Below are 19,151 nucleotides of genomic sequence, written 5' to 3'. Positions count from 1 at the left end.
AAGTGTTATGAATTTTAGGTTAGAATTTTCCACTGAAAAAATCATGAAATGCTGCGGTAAATCTACAAAACTACAATAAAGATTAACAACTGCTGATACATTTAAACGTAAATTATGCCAAAAGGTAGGCTTTTCAATGTCTTTGTAATAATTTTCCAATAAAGAAAGTGAACCAAACAGTCATTCGTTATTCGTGTTTTCCTCGTCATCTCTCATTTGTCAACATAAGTTTCTTGCATCAAAGATGCAATAATCATTCCGCATAGGCAATGTAATAATTGTGAAGCCCCAAAATTCGTACAACGCTCAAAATATCCGAATAAACATTTTCCCGCCATTTATGGTTACTGTTTTCGACCTAGCTCAGTGGCGCCCCCAACGGTAATTTTACATCCGAATTACCCAAAATAAATTTCTTATGACAACTCACAGTACTGCCAAATAAAATGTCAGATTTTCATAGATAGTCCGAATTTAAAACAATCGTGAACGGTGATATACCCGGTTGTATACAGGGTGGGGAACCAAAGTTATATTTTTTTTAAATGGCACAGCCTATATATTTTTGCACATTTAGATTCTACGCAAAAAAATTATGTAACTTTATATATACTATTATGGGTAATCTCTTATCGTTCCGAAATTATTAAACCTTTCGTTATAAAAAAGACCTATTTTTGAAAAATCATTGCAAAGTTGCCTATGAATATTTTCCGATAAATTTGCAACAAAAAAACTCAGAATATCCTGTAGTTTTAGCAAATAGTCGATTTTTACTTGAAACCCGGAAATAATGTACAGGGTGTGCCAAAACGCAAAAAGTTGAATAATTCATTTTTTTTAATGGTACACTATGTATTTCTTTACACGTAGATACTTATTTTTTATGATTTTAAGCATATGCAAATACTATAACATAAATATAAGCATTTACCTACTACAAAAGTATATACTTCAAAAAGTATAAGCCTGTTCTACTTTTTATGAATATCACCCTGTCTAAAATGTGAATAAGAAATGAATCATTAGTTTTGTGTTGTTGAAAATTATACCTTACAGTGAACTACTATTTGGACAAATAAATTAAACTGCAACAATAGAGCTGAGCAAGGAAATGCGGATCAATAACGAAAAACGGGAAATAATCAGGGAAACATTCAGCTTGAAAAATTCATCCGAACAAATTAAAACATTTGCCATCAATCAGAGTGTTAATAATTCACGTGAAACTCGAGGTAAACGATTCTTCATCAATGAGATGTTCCCCGGGCTAAGTTTTGCGGTTTTGTGTCACGACACAATCTTGACATTCGATCCTGTTAGCAAAGTTTACGTCTTATTAGTTGTCTTCGGAGCAAAGTTATAGACTTTCATTTGGAACCGTTCCCGAAATTGCAGAGTTGACAGCTACGCTATCAAACAAGGAGGCACTTGGATACCTTGATAAAGATGAAATAGCCGAAAGTTGGGACGGATAAACAGCATTATCGTCCTCTATTGTGGCACTTTGTGTTTACTTTACCTCTAATTACTGCACATTTCTGACACAGTGTCAACACTCGGACAAATTTACACAAAAACTAAAACGAAAAACAGATTTTCCGCTAAGTTGTTTATTTGTGAAAGGCGAACGGATATTAGCGAGGCTTTTAATAAATAATTCATTTTGGTGCTTTGTTTACATGATCCTGGCTGGATATTTGAACGCTCTGTCTTTTGAGCTGCAGGTTGTAAGCAACAATATTCTAGCACATTTTTGCGTTTTGTATAACAAAGCACGTTTTCAATTATCCAAATTTATGATCTCCTGACCACAAAAAAGTCTTCAAATATTTATTTCGTTGATTAATTAATTAATCAGTTTAATAAATGAACGTAGTTTCAACCTCTACAGTGAAGATTTTATTTTTCTGAACATTTTCTATGGAACTGTTTACAATACATTGACATGGATTTTTTGAAACTGAACATAGGATCATACTACGGATATCTAAAGGTTAGGATATACAAATAAAACGTTCCCGTTCTCGATAGTTCCGTTAACGTCGCCAGAGACCGCAGTTGTTCCATTACTATCTAAGTTTTCAGAGCAACTAATTTAAAAAAATGTTGTATTTGTGTAACGGTTAACACAGCAAATAAAAAAACAGGTAGATAGAGCATTAAATTCTTAATAGTAAGACATAAATACAATGCAAAAATTTTATCGTAAACTATATTAAAAAAAAAAAAAAACTTTTACCAATTTGCACTATGCCCCATATTTCTCAAGACGCTGCGAATATAATTACAGTTGCAAGAAAAATATATAAGAGAAAGTTGTAGAGAATTGAATTTCCTACAAAAAAGTCAGCAAAACTGTATTCCTATCTTCAACTATTTAGGCCCTAAAGCCGTTCAAAGACGCCAAAGCGACGAATTTGCTTCATTTTGCTGGTGATCAAGTATTGCAAAGTTAATTTATACCTAAACCGTTAAAAATAGAAATATGGTGTCGCGGACTTTTTTGTAGAAAATTTAATTCTCTACAACTTTGTTCCTGACACTTTTTTTATATCTTTAACCGTATTTGTAGTGTTCGCAAAAATATAAGGCGGAATGCAAATTGATAATTCTAAGCAATAATTCTTTCCGCACCGTCGCAGATTTATCAAAACGCTGGGAATACGGTTAAAGATACAAAAAAAGTGTAAGGAACAAAGTTGTAGAGAAATAAATTTCCTATAAAAAAGTCCGCGACACCATATTTCCATCTTTAACAGTTTAGGTATAAATTAAGTTTTCGTTACTTGACCATCGGTAAAACGAAACAAATCCATGGCTTCAGCGTCTTTGAACATCTTTGTGGCCTAAACCGTTAACGGTAGGGATATGGTGTCGCGGACTTTTTTAAAGAAAATTTAATTCTCTACAAATTTCTTTCTAATGCTTTTCTTGTATCTTTAACTGTATTCCCAGCGTTTTGAAAAATACGGGATAAAGCACAAATTTTAAATTTTAAATAATTTTTTTCTCATGTTTCTTATAATAATTTTGGACGTTAGTTTTTCTCAGTCTGTTAAGAGTGCAAAGCTCAACATTTCTGCATTTTTTCCAAGTAATTAGTGAATTGGTTGGATTTAAATTAATTTAAAATGAGTTGGCAGTTGGCACCGAAACGGTATAATGCTTGAAGCGCCCTCATTTTTACTCTCTCGTACTATTTCTTTTGGGTTCAGAAAATCGTCTCCTAAGTTATAGTTCTCCGTAGATCATACAATTAATATTGTTATGTGCGTTAACTCATGTTCAGCGAAATAAACTTTAAGATAACTTTACCAGATGATCTACGAATTCTAGTAATACATTGATTGAACTTAGGATTAATATTGTTATTAAAACAAAAACCTCAATGTATATATATTGAAATAATTTCTATAAATGAAATCCCAACACATTTTTCTGAACCTATTTTCGGTGATTTTTTACGCAGAATAGCCCCAAAGTTTTTTAAATTGTTGTTTTTATAACTTTACTTCCTCTGCTTCCTGTATAGTTTGTGTAGTCCTTGATGTTTTCTACAAAACTTACAAAAAGATAAATATTTATGGTTAGTGTGTGCCTCCAAACAGCTCTGATATTAATAAAACTTTATCAAATTTCCGGCAGACCACCGCTGTATACAATTAAAAATGAGTTTATGTCCGGATAACCCCCTGCCTAAAACGTAATTAGAGTCGGAACGTGCTCTTGTTGCTTTTGGTATTTGTCTTTCATCACATTGTTAAGGATAACAAATCGGTTATTAAAATTTTTCAAACAAAATAAACAACTCTCCGTGCACGATTTCACATCTTTGAGAACTATTTTTAAATCGTCTTAGACGCATGTCTGCATTTACTGACCGAGAAATTAGTTAGAGCAAACCCTAAATATGTGAATATTTAACATGGGCTTGGCCCACCCCAATGATAAATTTAGGTACACCTTTGTGTGCGTTGTTTAAATCATCATCACCGGTATTTCAACAAAATCCCCATCCTGTTCCTACTAATAGTCGCGGAAATAACACTTTCACCCCTTCAAAAACAAGGTTAGTTGAAAATTAGAAACAGTCACATGTCTTGAGATAAGAAAACTGGAAATTTTACTCTATCTTCTGACCCTATTAAACTTTTGTTCGTTTTGTGTTGGCCGTATTTCTCTTTAACTGCGCCACTTAACTTTTTATTTAGACTGGGGTCCTAATGGACCGGATTAATAATTTTCCCGTAGTATTTTTGGCATCGGTGTTTCTAATGTCATCTGGCTCATAACTTATACATCATTTACCCGAGATTGCGCTTCCGGTAATATATAGGAAGCGAATCAGTCGAGTAATTTAGCGTCCCCCTGAGCCAAATGGTAAAAACACTCGGGAGAAATCCTCACTTGGTAATGAAGATGAGTGTTACTAGTGAAAGAAAACGGAAACGTGTTATAGATCCGCTAGATCATTTTTCTCTCCCTGAAATCGTAGGTAATTCCGATTTGTTTTGTTCACGAGCGGCTCGTTTTCATTCTAATTTCGCTTGTAGTGTTTATCGTCTCACTGTTCCAGTCTTTGTTCGCCAAATGCCGGAGTGATGTGTTCATGTCAAGCCTTCGGAATAAATTGGCCATAAATCGTCCTGCATAACCGGGAATTTGGCGTTTTGAGTTATTTGATTGCTCTAGAAATAGTTGATTTCACGAGTCTTATTCATTAAACGTACTTGAACATTCATTACAAATGCATGTTCCAATACCCGATTGATGGGAGCAACATGTTCGCCGCTCCGCAAATAATTTTAACTAATTAATAATCAATATTGTAATTCGTTATTCAATTGCGGCCTTGAATTTTCTGAATAAAATATAAGACGAATTCTGTACAAATTTGAAAACAACACTTTTATTCTGGCAAAGAATTATCAAAAAATAGCATTTTTTTGATCAATGACAGCATTTGTCTAAGTTGGCGTCTATGTCAATATTCCTTAGTCAGCCGGCGATTCCGTTTTAACTTTACCTACACTTTACCCAAATTTTTAGATTTTATTTTCAATTTTATGAACACTATCAGTAGTAGAATTTTTCTTTATAGAAACTTAGTACCAGTCAAAATGTTTACAATTTACAATCGGAGCCACATTTGTAAAATTTGAAATACGAGCGGAAAAAAGAAATACCGTAAATTCTCTCAACAACGGACATCGATGAGAAATTTTTAATTGTCCGTTGTAGAGAGGTGTCCACTAATGGGAGATGTAAATTTTAAAGTACGTTGTGCTAAGCTTCTACAAAAATGTCCGTTGTAAAGAGGTGTCCATTAAGGAAGGTTTCACTGTACCATTAATGACGGACAGGACACAAAAAAAATCTCTCATGTTTTCAATTCAGTTAATTTTAAAGGCACTAACACTAACAATTATTTTGAAACTACGAAACCGAAGAACAAGGCAATGTGTAACAACTTATGATTAATTTACTTTTTTTTACGGACGGGACAAAAAATCTTGTGTATGAAAATAACTTAAAAAAATCTATTCAGACAGGTTTTAATTATTAAAGACTTTAACAATATCACAATAAGACAGTGGAAACTAAAAATTCTTGGTCTTGTTTACTAACGACGTAAGAAATAAGAGCAGCATATGTTTGCAATAACGGACGGGACTGCAAAATTTACGAAGATAAAAAATTAATATTACTAATCAATTTACTTACCGATTTCCATTTTCTAAACTACCAGAAACTAGTAAAACACTCTTCAAAAATTATTCAGCAGTTATATCTAGTCCGTCAGCTGGCAAAAGTATACAGGGTGATTCTTTTAGGATCTACATTAGAAACTTTTTAACTTCTAATATAGCTAGAGCTCTAAAACTTTGTTTACGCTTTAAAGTGACCATTCTGAGTTCAACTAAATTATTTTCAAAATGACTGAGCTGCCGAAACTACAAAAAATTGCCGCCAAGTTAGAAATTGTAAATATAAATAGTAACCAAACATTTTTATTGCATATTTGAATTCACCTTCTTAAGCTGAGTAAAATTTACCTAAGTTGTTGGTACTTATCTGTCATGGTTTAGGCATATATCAATTTTTTTGTTAAAATTATTATTTGCAAGAGTTTTTCTAAGATATCACAGATCTTGAACCCTTTGCATTCGATAACCGAAGGTTTGAAGAGTTTTCTAGAATTTTCAAAATTGTCAACTGTCAAAATTCATAGCTAGTATGATTTTTTCAAAATGGTTATCAAAAACTGCTAGAACTCAGTTTTGACTTTATTTTCTTAACGGCAATGGAAAGGACATTGATATTTTTGGTGACTTTTATCAATACGTCTTATGCCTATTACAGTTTTTGAAAAAAATCACAAAAAACGGTTTTTACTTCGTAATTTTCGTAGGTAATCAAATAAACCTTGCCAAATTGGTCAACAATTGTAAAACTTCAACATTTTATTAAGTTTTTAGCTAGTTCATTATCGAATAAGCAGTAAAATAATAATATTTAAATATGGTTTATTATAACTTAGTGAATTATGTAAAGTAAAGTCAGTCTGCCATCAAATTTTGAACTTTTTTTAATGAAAATGGTAGACAAATCGAACATTTCTTTTAACAATAGCACAATTCTATCGTATTTTTCGACAGTTTACTTGATTAAAAATGAAAATAGTAAGCTAAAATTTAGTTTTTTGCGGTTATTTCAAAAACTGTAAGAGTTAGATATAGAAGATGTTTATAAAAGTCAACAAAAATTGATGCTCTTTTGATTGGCATTGAAAAAACAAGGTCATTTCATTTGAAAAAACTGTTTTATAATCATTATTTTATAATCATTATTAATCATGATTTAAAAAAAATCATAGTAGAGTTGCAATTTCACAGCTGACAATCCTGAAGATTTAAATAGACCTTTCGAACTCTTAGCTATTAGATGTAAAAAGAATTATATTAATAACCATGACAGAAAAGCGCCAATTTCTCATCTGCATTGTTGCCAACCTGATTTTGCGATCACAAGCGTTCCGGAAAGCTCAAGCTCGTAATGCTTTTCTGCGGTTACAAAATAATAATAATTTCTGCTGAGTCAACTGCCGCATAATGGGATTGATACAAAGATAAAATGTGTTGTAATTAACTTTGTAACTCAAAAAATCGATAGCTTAATTCCTTTGGCTTAGCTACATGAGATAAATTTTGAGAGCAAAACTTTTATGAGCGAGCTAAACTAAACAAAGATTTGATTTAATCAGTTTCAGATTCCAAGTTATGGTCCAAGAGTTTAAAATTTTTATTTCCACTGCACCGTAAATCTCCACACAACTCAATAACTCTCCGCCTTTGCGTTGTTTTATTTCCACAAATGTGCTGTTACTTTGTTTCATTCTCCTCCAATTGAATTTATTTATATTACATTAAATAAACATGCAGAGATAAAGTCGTGTGTTTATTGTAGCAAATCCGTGTTCAAATGTAACGTGTTGATTTTCGCTCTTCTATGCGCGTAATTTTATTAATACAGGCGTATGCAAAATACAGTTCAATTAGTTTATTGGAAAACGGTGTTATGAGGCAAAAAACGGCCACAATTTGTTAATGCATGTGCACGATCCCGTGTAATTGGCTAATAAGAGACGTACGTGTTATATTTGTTTAATTGCTCGAACATTAGCTTTATTTATTGTTCCTTTCTCTGTGGGTCGATGGTAAATTCAATTGCTTTTAACTATCCCAGGTGTGTTCAATTCCCCCGAGTCGTTAAACGCCTCCACACGTGACTGTGCAGACGCAAAACTATTTTTACCCGCCGATTTCTATTAATATTAATTAGTACACTTTGACTAATTACTATCGAAACACGCAGCCCGATTCGTCTCCACTGTCAAAGCTAATAACAGCGCCGTCATGGGCCGAAAAAATTTAATCACCGAAAAACTTTCCAAGTTGATTTAGTTATTAAAACATGGAATGCTAATGCCGCCCAAGTTCGGCTCTTTTGCGAGATTATCTCTGCGAAATTCCGAACTTTGATTAAAACACAACATTTACTCACATGCACATTTTGGGTGGTCCCGAAACGGCAAAACAAAGAGATGGCATGTGATGTCGTATAAACACAGATCAGAATTCGGAGATTCCGGGATGAAATACGACAATACCGCGATTTATCGTTCCGGGGCGTTTCCGGCGCATTCGAAATTCGGGATTTGAGCAAATTGGGACGAAAATGAACACGAATGTTGATTCAGGTGGGTTAAATATTCGATGGACGTTATCACGTCCTGCAGGATAAGGATGGTATCGATTTAATCCGGGTGGCGCGGTTTGATTTTCTATTGAGGCATCGCCTCCAATCACAATAAAGCGGACAAAAAGATTGCGAAAAGGCCAAGACGCCGAATTGCTGGGATTTTATCTAATTTAACCAAAATAATTTCGATCTGAAGAGGAAAGTATTGTGTTTTCCCTAGTAGTACTACAATTTGACTGAGTTATATCATTATAAAATTATAGTTATTAGTTAATTTTTAATTTAAAAAGTAATTCATCTAAGGATTCAACGCTAAAGCTTGAAGTTATGTTTCACCTTTACGTTCATGTCTTTTTCTCTCAAAACAAAAGGTATTTTCCCTTTATTAAAATGTGCTCTTACGATTACAATTTAACGCCTTTACGTACTTTTACCTTTTGCCGCATTATTTTCTTATTTCTGTCAGTTTTATGCTCCGCTTTACGTTTATACGTCTATTTGTTCTCTCAATCTCTTATTTTTGCTTACGTGTTGTTTCACTTACCTTTTCTACACTTTTTTTCATAGAAAAATTGTTACACCTGATCCGGGTTCGAACCCGCGACCTCCCCGCGTCGTAAGTGGTGCTTATACCACTGGGCCACCAGGGCCCCAAGTACTAACTGTCTTTTGCAGATATTTTAACACAAACTTTTTAAATAAATCAACATTACAAACTATATAATTGCAATAATTCACCTAAAACGCAAATACATTCAGTTCAAAAGTCGGCGAATTAGCTCGAGAAAACATTTTCTTCTACTTTTCTTCAATTTAATTCTCTAATTTTTCACCAAATTTCATCAAAAGATACCGGGCGTATATATTGATTCTACAATTTTAAAATTATTTTTACTTTTTTTTGTGACTTTCAGCACGTTTTTGACCGAAAATGGACATAATTTCTCCAAAAATAACCAAATTTGTGTATTTTCTAGTCAAAAATAGTGCACGTGCGCAAATCCTACTGGATTCACAGTGGCCATGATTTTTATTAGTAATGTTTTTCGGGACTTTACTAAACAAACTCAGTTAACTAAAAAATTTTGAGATAAATGAAATATTTTGGTTTATTTTTTTTTAACTTAAGAAGTAAGTCATCTAAGGATTCAACTAAAGTTTGAAGTTATGGTTCACCTTTACGTTCATCTCTTTTTCTCTCAAAACAAAAGGTATTTTCCCTTTATTAGGATGTGCTCTTACGTTTAGAATTTGGCGCCTTTACGTACTTCTACCTTTTGCCGCATTATTTTCTTATTTCTGTCAGTTTTATGCTCCGCTTTACGTTTATACGTCTATTTGTTCTCTCAATCTCCTATTTTTGCTTATGTGTTGTTTCACTTACCTTTTCTACACTTTTTTTTCATAGAAAAATTGTTACACCTGATCCGGGTTCGAACCCCGACCTCCCCCGTCGTAAGTGACGCTTATACCCACTGGGCCACCGGGGCCCCAAGTACTGACCCTCTTTTGCAGATATTTTAACACAAAATTTTTAAATAAATCAACATTGCAACTATATAATTGCAATAATTCACCTAAAACGCAAATACATTCAGTTCAAAAGTCGGCGAATTAGCTCGAGAAAACATTTCTTCCACTTTTTTTCAATTTAATTCTCTAATTTTTCACCAGATTTCATCAAAAGATACCGGGCGTATAAGTTGATTCTACAATTTTAAAATTGTTTTTACCTTTTTTGTAACTTTCAGCACGTTTTTGACTCAGAAAGGTGGTTATTATAGCAGATAGCTTAAAAATCGTTACATTTGGGAGCGTGTGGTTTTGAATGGTTATATACTAGGGGCTCAGTTGTAATTACGCCGAGACAATTTTCGGGCAAAATATTTGCTGTTATAAATGCGTTCCCGAATGAAAGTGTGCAATATAAAGTCTTGTAAAAGTTTGTTCGGTAATAACGTCGTCAAAACGCCCTTTGAGTGCTCGCGAATGAGACATGATTATTGGGGAAATAACGGGCCGTTAGTCGAAAAGCAATGTTTATTTAATGAGAAAAGACAATAAGGGCGTCACGATTTAACTCAGTTTCCTTTCCTTTAATCTCCTTGAGTAAAATTCGGCGGTGGAGGAGTTTTCCCACTGTTTTGGGGTCATTTTCTAGTCGGTTTCAATGGGATCGCGCAGCCTTTAATCCCTTCTAGTTCAATATTTTAGAGCGGTGGACTCGACCATAAATTCTCGTTTATACTAAATCCGAGGAAACACCGCAAAAACGTATAAATAACCACGAGTACGGTGCAATTGCGAGTTATCCTAGCTAATAATAATAAAAAAAGGCCATTCTCAGGAAACTTTTCGGCGTTTCAAGTGTTTCACTGGATCGTATATCATAAGCTGACGCTGGAATTCAACAACACAAAAAATTAGCCAACCGTATTCATCAGCGCAAGGGAAATTACACCCTAATCGCATTACATTTTAATCAAGGGCATTGTTTCGCTCCTAATCGGAAAAATAACCTAAGACCTAATTTTTGCGAAAAGTTTGACCGCCAATCGGAAATGAAAAATTCTCATTTCCGGGGTTTTTTCATCAATCACCGAATGTTTACATCTTGATTTGAATAATTTTTCCCCAAACACAAACATCTGCCCAATTAGGTATGCAGAGGAAGGTCTTTTAAGTGGATTTATCCTGTCATTTACGTCGTTTATGTAAAACTTTCACATTTCACGAAACTTGGAAATTAGAATAATAAATTATTTATGAAACTGCTTCACTTTCGGATTTCGTAGATTTTATGTGCTTACTTTTGTGAATGATTTTATTAAAACAGTAAACTCGCTGATAAATAGTTACCTCCTGCTAACCGGCTCGGCGGGAGCGCCATTTAGCTAATAAAAGTTCCCTAATAAAATAACTTTAAATACCGAAGTGCTTTCCAAAACTTTCAAGCTCTGTTATTGTTTCTTATCTCCAAATAGATACAAATTTGTACTTTGAAACCGAAACTAAAATTTTTGGACAGTTGGACGAATATTTTACAAATGGCTAGTTGTTTATCACTGGGGCTCTTCATCACGCGGCAGCAAAATTAAGTTTTCGCAGAATTAATTGCAGGAAATTTCGCGCCTGCCACCAAAAATTACAAACATGATTAACGTGACTGTGAACTGCCTAATTTTAATTACCAGAGATTAACTTGCAAAATCTGAAATTTTTCATTCGAGTTTGCATTTCCTGCCGCCCTGCTGCTGCATATCGAATCTTAAATTACGTGCTCGAGATTAAAGGTATTTACATACATATGCCGGCACGGATTGAGCTCTATCATATCAATCTTGGCTGTATATTTGGATACGTGGAGTTGAATTTACCTTAAGGGCGATAATGTTGTTTACAGGTTTCGCTCACGACGTGATCATTTTGCAATGTATGACGCAGCCTTCAACAAATCACCAATAAAACTCCGCCAACTTTAAATTGGTTACAAAACTTTGCGAAATTAATTCGGACGATGACGGTTTTTAATTAGAAATCGATGGGAATGTGCAATAATGACCCCCAATCGAATGAATTTACGTAAGAAATTTCTGGTCATTTCGCTCGCCCTGATTCGCTAATTCAGGCGGAAAATCGAACGGAAAACCGCTCAAACCAATTTAATGTTAACCCTTTTTCGCACCGATGGCCAGGCGATTAAGAAGAATAAATCATTATTTTGTACTTTCTATTCTGAATTATTGCTCCAAGTTGTTGAAAATCTTCGGACACACAACTTTTCAAACAACTTGTAACGTATCCTGGCTTTAATATCGGTTCGCTCAAAGGGTGCACTTGTGCACAATACTGCTGTTATTAGTTTCGTGTATACAGTGTGTCTGTTGAGTAAATCTGGGCTACTAACAATGCGTCTTTCTATTTTTTTTAAATAATAAATAAAAACACAAAATGAATGATTAAAAGAGGTACCGCAGTTTTTTGGCTGTTGTTCTTTAATCTTTATTAACGAAACAATTACATATCTTTAAGCCAAAGATGTGGCAATTTTCTGAAAAGCTGACGAACTTAAAAAGTATATTAACTTTAACCTCACTTCAAAAAAAATATATAAAATATATTTCCACTCTTCAAAATATTCATGGTTGGAACGTTTGCTTTGTACACCATAAAGTTTTACAACAGATAATAGTGTTTAAGATAGCAACCCTCACAATAAAATTGTCTGTTTGCAATAAATCACACAATAAGCTTGCCTGAGTGATTAGTTTGAAGAGTCCTTGCGGTTTGGGATTATCATTATAAAATTTTATGGGGTACAAAGAAAACGTTGCTTCAATAATCTTCCGCAAAATAAGTTTTTCTCCAATTTTTTAAATTTTTGTAGCGAGAAGCTTATTTGTGCTCACATTACGTTACTATTTTATTATTAAACAGCCTGTTTCTATCGAAAAAATATTTCAAACATTCTGAATCTAATAATTCTGATAGAGTTTTAATATCACGTAAAATCGAATTGTATCTAGACGGGTTTTTCAGTTATTTGTGTAGCATTTTCATTTTTTAGTTTCGGTTTCTTATTTACTCTCATTTTTGTTTTATTTTCGATTCTTATTTTTAAAAACACATCACTGTACTTTCGTTTTTATCAACATAATACTACAATCTAAAAAAATTAAATAAACTCAAACCCAAACACAATTAAATTCGTTCTAAAAACTTGAGAAAGTCCATTTGAAATGCATAAAAGTCTAAATTTAAATAAAAAATTCATTATTTGTTGAAATTTTTTAAAGACCCCTAAAAGCTCCTGAACTGAAAATTTGATATTAAATCCATTGGAAAATATTTTTTCCAATAACTCGATTTTTTCCATTGTTATACCTAGTAATTAAATAACTGTAATGAAATCCGCGTTTCAATAAAATTAGTATGAATATGGAAATTTAAACGCTGCTTTCAGTTTTTTGCCGTAGGTATAATTTTTTTAATGATTTTTTTAATTTCGTAAAATATTTTTTTTTGTGTTTTGCTATCTGTACGTATACTAGACACAAAAATGATTTCAGTTTTTTGTTTTCTTATAAAGTTCTAAAATGTCTTTTCAAAAATTAATATATTTTATTATCATTTAGATTTTTTTTGATTAGATCAAAAATCTTAGCGTAGTATCGATATATAATGAAGTAAGGTTTTATCAAGAAATATTACAAGATCGTTAGAATCAGTGGTTGGTTAAAACTTTAATGGAAAAAAACTACAAAGAAAAAAAATATCGTACAAGATTTTATTTATTCTGCAATAACTGTTGAATAGGAAACTGAAAAATTGTAATAAAAACCAAAAACAGTTGAGGATTGGCAACCCAAATAATTGAGGATGATATATTTCAAAAATAAATTAAGTCACTAACAAAATTTGTTGTGTAACGATGACGATTTAAAATAAAAAATCGACGGGTTCGAGCATTTTTTGCAAAAACATTAGGTACATAACTATAAGTAAATACAAAACTTTATGATCTCTCTGAATAAATTAGATATGTTATATTTAACAAAAAAAAACTAGTATTACAAGTATTAATACCCATATTTTTATCGATAAATATAGATACTTTAATATAATATATCATATATCTTAATATTATACAATGTATTTTTAAATGATTCTCATCTAGTCATCTGTGAATTTCTCAACTAAAATCAGAAAATGCCACTTTATATAACTAATGATAGGCATTTAGACATCAAAGCATTCTCTATTTATTAAGTCTCCAATTCGGAAATAAGCTTCGATAATAAAAAAAATTTTTGCACGGTGTAGCAATTTAACGAATTTAAAAAAAAAATAATTGAATTTCTGAACTGACAGAGGATTCAATTGAGCAAAGCGGCACAAATTTTTTTACATGTAAACCAACTTCAAAGTTGAGTAGATGAGAATCATTTAAAAACACATTGTATATTGTATACAATGTGTTTTTAAATGATTGAAATGATATCTTAATATCCCACAGCCCTCTTTGTTATACACAGTTTATATGATACATGATTTTTCTTATTATAATATCTTGATTCAAAAGGATTAAATTTATAATAACAAGGCATAATAATAAGACGGAAGAAAACCAATTTTTTGGAGACCAGCTTCATCAGAAAATATCATTTTCCATCCTTTAAATAGGCCATGAAAGTACGTCATTCCCCCATTTTGCAATATTTTTATAATATAATTTATAAGGTAGTTCTTCGTAAAAATTGGAGGGAAAATCGGGGATCGTTTTGCATAAAAATATAACTAATGGTAATCGGAACTTTGCAGCTGCAGAGACTGCAGATAGTGCGCACTGGATATTGAACAAAGTTCCAATCGTCGGATTATAAACTGCAAATTTGGTTCATAAAGACGACCGCATAATCCCGCCTTAAACCCGATTAAGCTCTAGCAAAAATGAAACAAACCCCTGTAAAAAATCTTTCAGCCAAATTAATGTGTTGTTTCTGTTCCAGCCTCGGGAATCCGATTAAATCTAATCGCCGAAAAGAAATGTAAGTATTTTTTGCCCATTTATGTAATATTAATTGAATTTCAAACTGGATACGGTTGAACAGCGATACGTAAAACACGGGAAGAATTCATTCAGAACTGTCACTTCAAGGCTAACATTATATCCATAACATGAACACGACAAAATATTGAATTCCGCGAAGTAATATCTGTTTTTTTCAATTTACGCTCGAAATACGGCGCCCGATTTTTTTCCAGAAACAAACTAAACGATAATGCGAGACACGGTGATCAAATAATAGCCCAAGGAAAGGCGTCTTTTTGCGAAAATTGAAACAAGTCAAGTTTGGATTTAGTTTGCAACAGTTGTCCATAACCGCCTCAAGCTGTCATTCTCCTGTCGTGAATTAAATTTCACCCCCACACGGATCCATCCACTGACAAATGCTTAATTGGAATGATGTAATTAGGCGCTGATTCGAATTATTTGGGAGTTTTCCCGCCAACGCACGCCGTCCCATTAGCGATAAGGGAATCAGAGGCACTCGAGTCTGAAAGCATTTTTCCTGTTACTTTTGGCATTATCTGCTAATTTGGCCGATCGTTCGCGACATGCATCATTCAAAATGCCGAATGGTTAATCCAATCAGTGGTTTAAAATTTTTATTTTTGGTCGTGTTGGGTCGCCTTGTTTGCCCTGTGTTCACTTTAGAGTGGAGCGATAGTTTGTAGTGTTTATACTGTTAAAAGCTAATGTATCTTGGATGCGAGGCGCTTTTATCAATGCATCAATAAAAGGACACTATCATATTGCCTTTATTAGCCCGAAATGAATTTGTCTGTTCTGTGATTTCGTTACATCATTTAATTAAAGTCGGTGCGGCAATAACTCATGCGATAAGGGTCTAGGAATTGCATTACCAACTGTCACATTGGAAGTAAGCTCAAGTAAGCAAAGTGCTACTTGTCTAATTAAATTTCGGAGGCACAGATCTAGACCAGGGAGGTGTCAATTTTATTCTAGGCAATGGAAATAAAAAGGGAGCGAATTAAAGGCACAGGAATTTGGTTCAAGTGGATGTACTTCCAAATTAGAGTAATAAACAAGATGTAAACAAAGGGCCATTTCAGAATCTCGTTTTTTGTTCAAGAAAAATTAGGAAATAACAATAATGAGGTCTCTTTTCCGGAGACAGCTAATAAAAAAATTAAGTTTTTTTGATAATTTATTTTTGGTTATTTTCTTGACGCCAATCGATTTCCCGGATCATTTTACATAGGCTTACATCAAAATAGTTCAACTTTTTTGAATAGTTTTGCCGTAATTGACGTTTGAAAAGTGTGTGAGTGAATATTTCAACATGTTTTTGACAATCATCGGGCAATAATTCCAGAACTAATAGACGTAACGCTACTAAGTTTTTTATCGATAGAAAACTCTTTTGACATTCTATTTTTTCCAAAAATAATCATTATTCTTCGAGTAATAGTTTTTGACAAAATAACAGACACAAGAAAAATAAAAAAAATCATAACTTAAACAGTATTGAGAATTCGGACATTTTCTCAACGCCAATCGATTTCACGGATAATTTTACATAGGCTTACACCAAAATAGTTCAATTTTTTTAAATGGCTTTGCTGTAATTGATGTTGGAAAAGTGAGAGTCTGAATATTTCAACATGTTTTTAACATTCATCGAGCAATAACTCTAGAACTAATAGACGTAACGCTATAATTTTTTTAACGTTAGAAAGCTCTTCTAACAATGTATTTTTTCCAAAAAGCGTCATTGTTTGATAAATAGTTTTCTAGAAAATTGCAAACAAAACAAAAATTGAAAAAAATTATAACTGAAAAACCATTGAAATTTTGGCCATTTTCTCAACGCCAATCGATTTCTCGGATAATTTTACATAGGTTTACTTTAAGATAATTCGACATTTTTAAATGGTTTTGCCGTAATTGATGTTGGAAAAGTGAGTGTCTGAATATTTCAACATGTTTTTGACATTCATCAGGCAATAACTCTAGAACTAATAGACATAACGCTATAACTTTTTTAACGTTAGAAAGCTCTTCTAACAATGTATTTTTTCCAAAAAGCGTCATTGTTGTCTGATAAATAGTTTTCTAGAAAATTGCAAACAAAACAAAAATTGAAAAAACATTATAACTTAAAAATTATAGAGATTTTGGCCATTTTCTCGACGACAATCAATTTCTCGGATAATTTTACATAGGTTTACATCAAGATAATTCAACTTTTTTAAATGGTTTGGCCGTAATTGATGTTGGAAAAGTGAGTCCATGAATATTTCAATATGTTTTTGACATTCATCGGGCAATAACTCTAGAACTAATAGACTTAACGCTATAATTTTTTTTTCACGTTAGAAAACTTTTCTCACAGTGTATTTTTTACAGAAAGCATCATTGTTGTCTGATTAATAGTTTTCTAGAAAATTGCAAACAAAACAAAAATTGAAAAAAAAATATAACTTAAAAACTATTGAGATTTTGGCCGTTTTCTCGACGCCAATCGATTTCTCGGATAATTTTACATAGGTTTACATCAAGATAATTCAACTTTTTTAAATGGTTTTGCCGTAATTGATGTTGGAAAAGTGAGTCCATGAATATTTCAATATGTTTTTGACATTCATCGGGCAATAACTCTAGAACTAATAGACTTAACGCTATAATTTTTTTTTTCACGTTAGAAAACTTTTCTCACAGGGTATTTTTTACAGAAAGCATCATTGTTGTCTGATTAATAGTTTTCTAGAAAATTGCAAACAAAACAAAAATTGAAAAAAAAATATAACTTAAAAACTATTGAGATTTTGGCCGTTTTCTCGACGCCAATCGATTTCTCGGATAATTTTACATAGGTTTACATCAAGATAATTCAACTTTTTTAAATGGTTTTGCCGTAATTGATGTTGGAAAAGTGAGTCCATGAATATTTCAATATGTTTTTGACATTCATCGGGCAATAACTCTAGAACTAATAGACTTAACGCTATAATTTTTTTTTCACGTTAGAAAACTTTTCTCACAGGGTATTTTTTACAGAAAGCATCATTGTTGTCTGATTAATAGTTTTCTAGAAAATTGCAAACAAAACAAAAATTGAAAAAAAAATATAACTTAAAAACTATTGAGATTTTGGCCGTTTTCTCGACGCCAATCGATTTCTCGGATAATTTTACATAGGTTTACATCAAGATAATTCAACTTTTTTAAATGGTTTTGCCGTAATTGATGTTGGAAAAGTGAGTCCATGAATATTTCAATATGTTTTTGACATTCATCGGGCAATAACTCTAGAACTAATAGACTTAACGCTATAATTTTTTTTTTCACGTTAGAAAACTTTTCTCACAGGGTATTTTTTACAGAAAGCATCATTGTTGTCTGATTAATAGTTTTCTAGAAAATTGCAAACAAAACAAAAATTGAAAAAAAAATATAACTTAAAAACTATTGAGATTTTGGCCGTTTTCTCGACGCCAATCGATTTCTCGGATAATTTTACATAGGTTTACATCAAGATAATTCAACTTTTTTAAATGGTTTTGCCGTAATTGATGTTGGAAAAGTGAGTCCATGAATATTTCAATATGTTTTTGACATTCATCGGGCAAAAACTCTAGAACTAATAGACTTAACGCTATAATTTTTTTTTCACGTTAGAAAACTTTTCTCACAGTGTATTTTTTACAGAAAGCATCATTGTTGTCTGATTAATAGTTTTCTAGAAAATTGCAAACAAAACAAAAATTAAAAAAAAAATATAACTTAAAAACTATTGAGATTTTGGCCATTTTCTCGACGCCAATCGATTTCTCGGATAATTTTACATAGGTTTACATTAAGATAATTCAACTTTTTTAAATGGTTTTGCCGTAATTGATGTTGGAAAAGTGAGAGTCTGAATATTTCAACATGTTTTTGACATTCATCGAGCAATAACTTTAGAACTAATAGACGTAACGCTATAATTTTTTTTAACCTTAGAAAGCTCTTCTAACAATGTATTTTTTCCAAAAAGCGTCATTGTTGTCTGATAAATAGTTTTCTAGAAAATTGCAAACAAAACAAAAATTGAAAAAAAATTATAACTTAAAAATTATTGAGATTTTGGCCATTTTCTCGACGCCAATCAATTTCTCGGATAATTTTACATAGGTTTACATCAAGATAATTCAACTTTTTTAAATGGTTTGGCCGTAATTGATGTTGGAAAAGTGAGTCCATGAATATTTCAATATGTTTTTGACATTCATCGGGCAATAACTCTAGAACTAATAGACTTAACGCTATAATTTTTTTTTCACGTTAGAAAACTTTTCTCACAGTGTATTTTTTACAG

General features: G+C 32.3%; 1 protein-coding gene across 1 annotated transcript in view; it reads left to right on the top strand.

The window, feature by feature from the left end:
• Positions 1–19,151, top strand: part of LOC100141722 (octopamine receptor 1) — a 149,708-nt gene that overhangs the window by 76,490 nt on the left and 54,067 nt on the right. Inside the window, 1 exon segment of the mRNA XM_064355155.1 lies at positions 14,775–14,813. The gene's annotated coding sequence lies outside the window, so the exon portion shown is untranslated.

The sequence above is a fragment of the Tribolium castaneum genome, chromosome 2 (genome assembly GCF_031307605.1).
Source record: "Tribolium castaneum strain GA2 chromosome 2, icTriCast1.1, whole genome shotgun sequence".
NCBI lineage: Eukaryota > Metazoa > Arthropoda > Insecta > Coleoptera > Tenebrionidae > Tribolium > Tribolium castaneum.
Note: the sequence above shows the minus strand (reverse complement) of the source record. Positions and strands in the feature narration are given on the sequence as shown.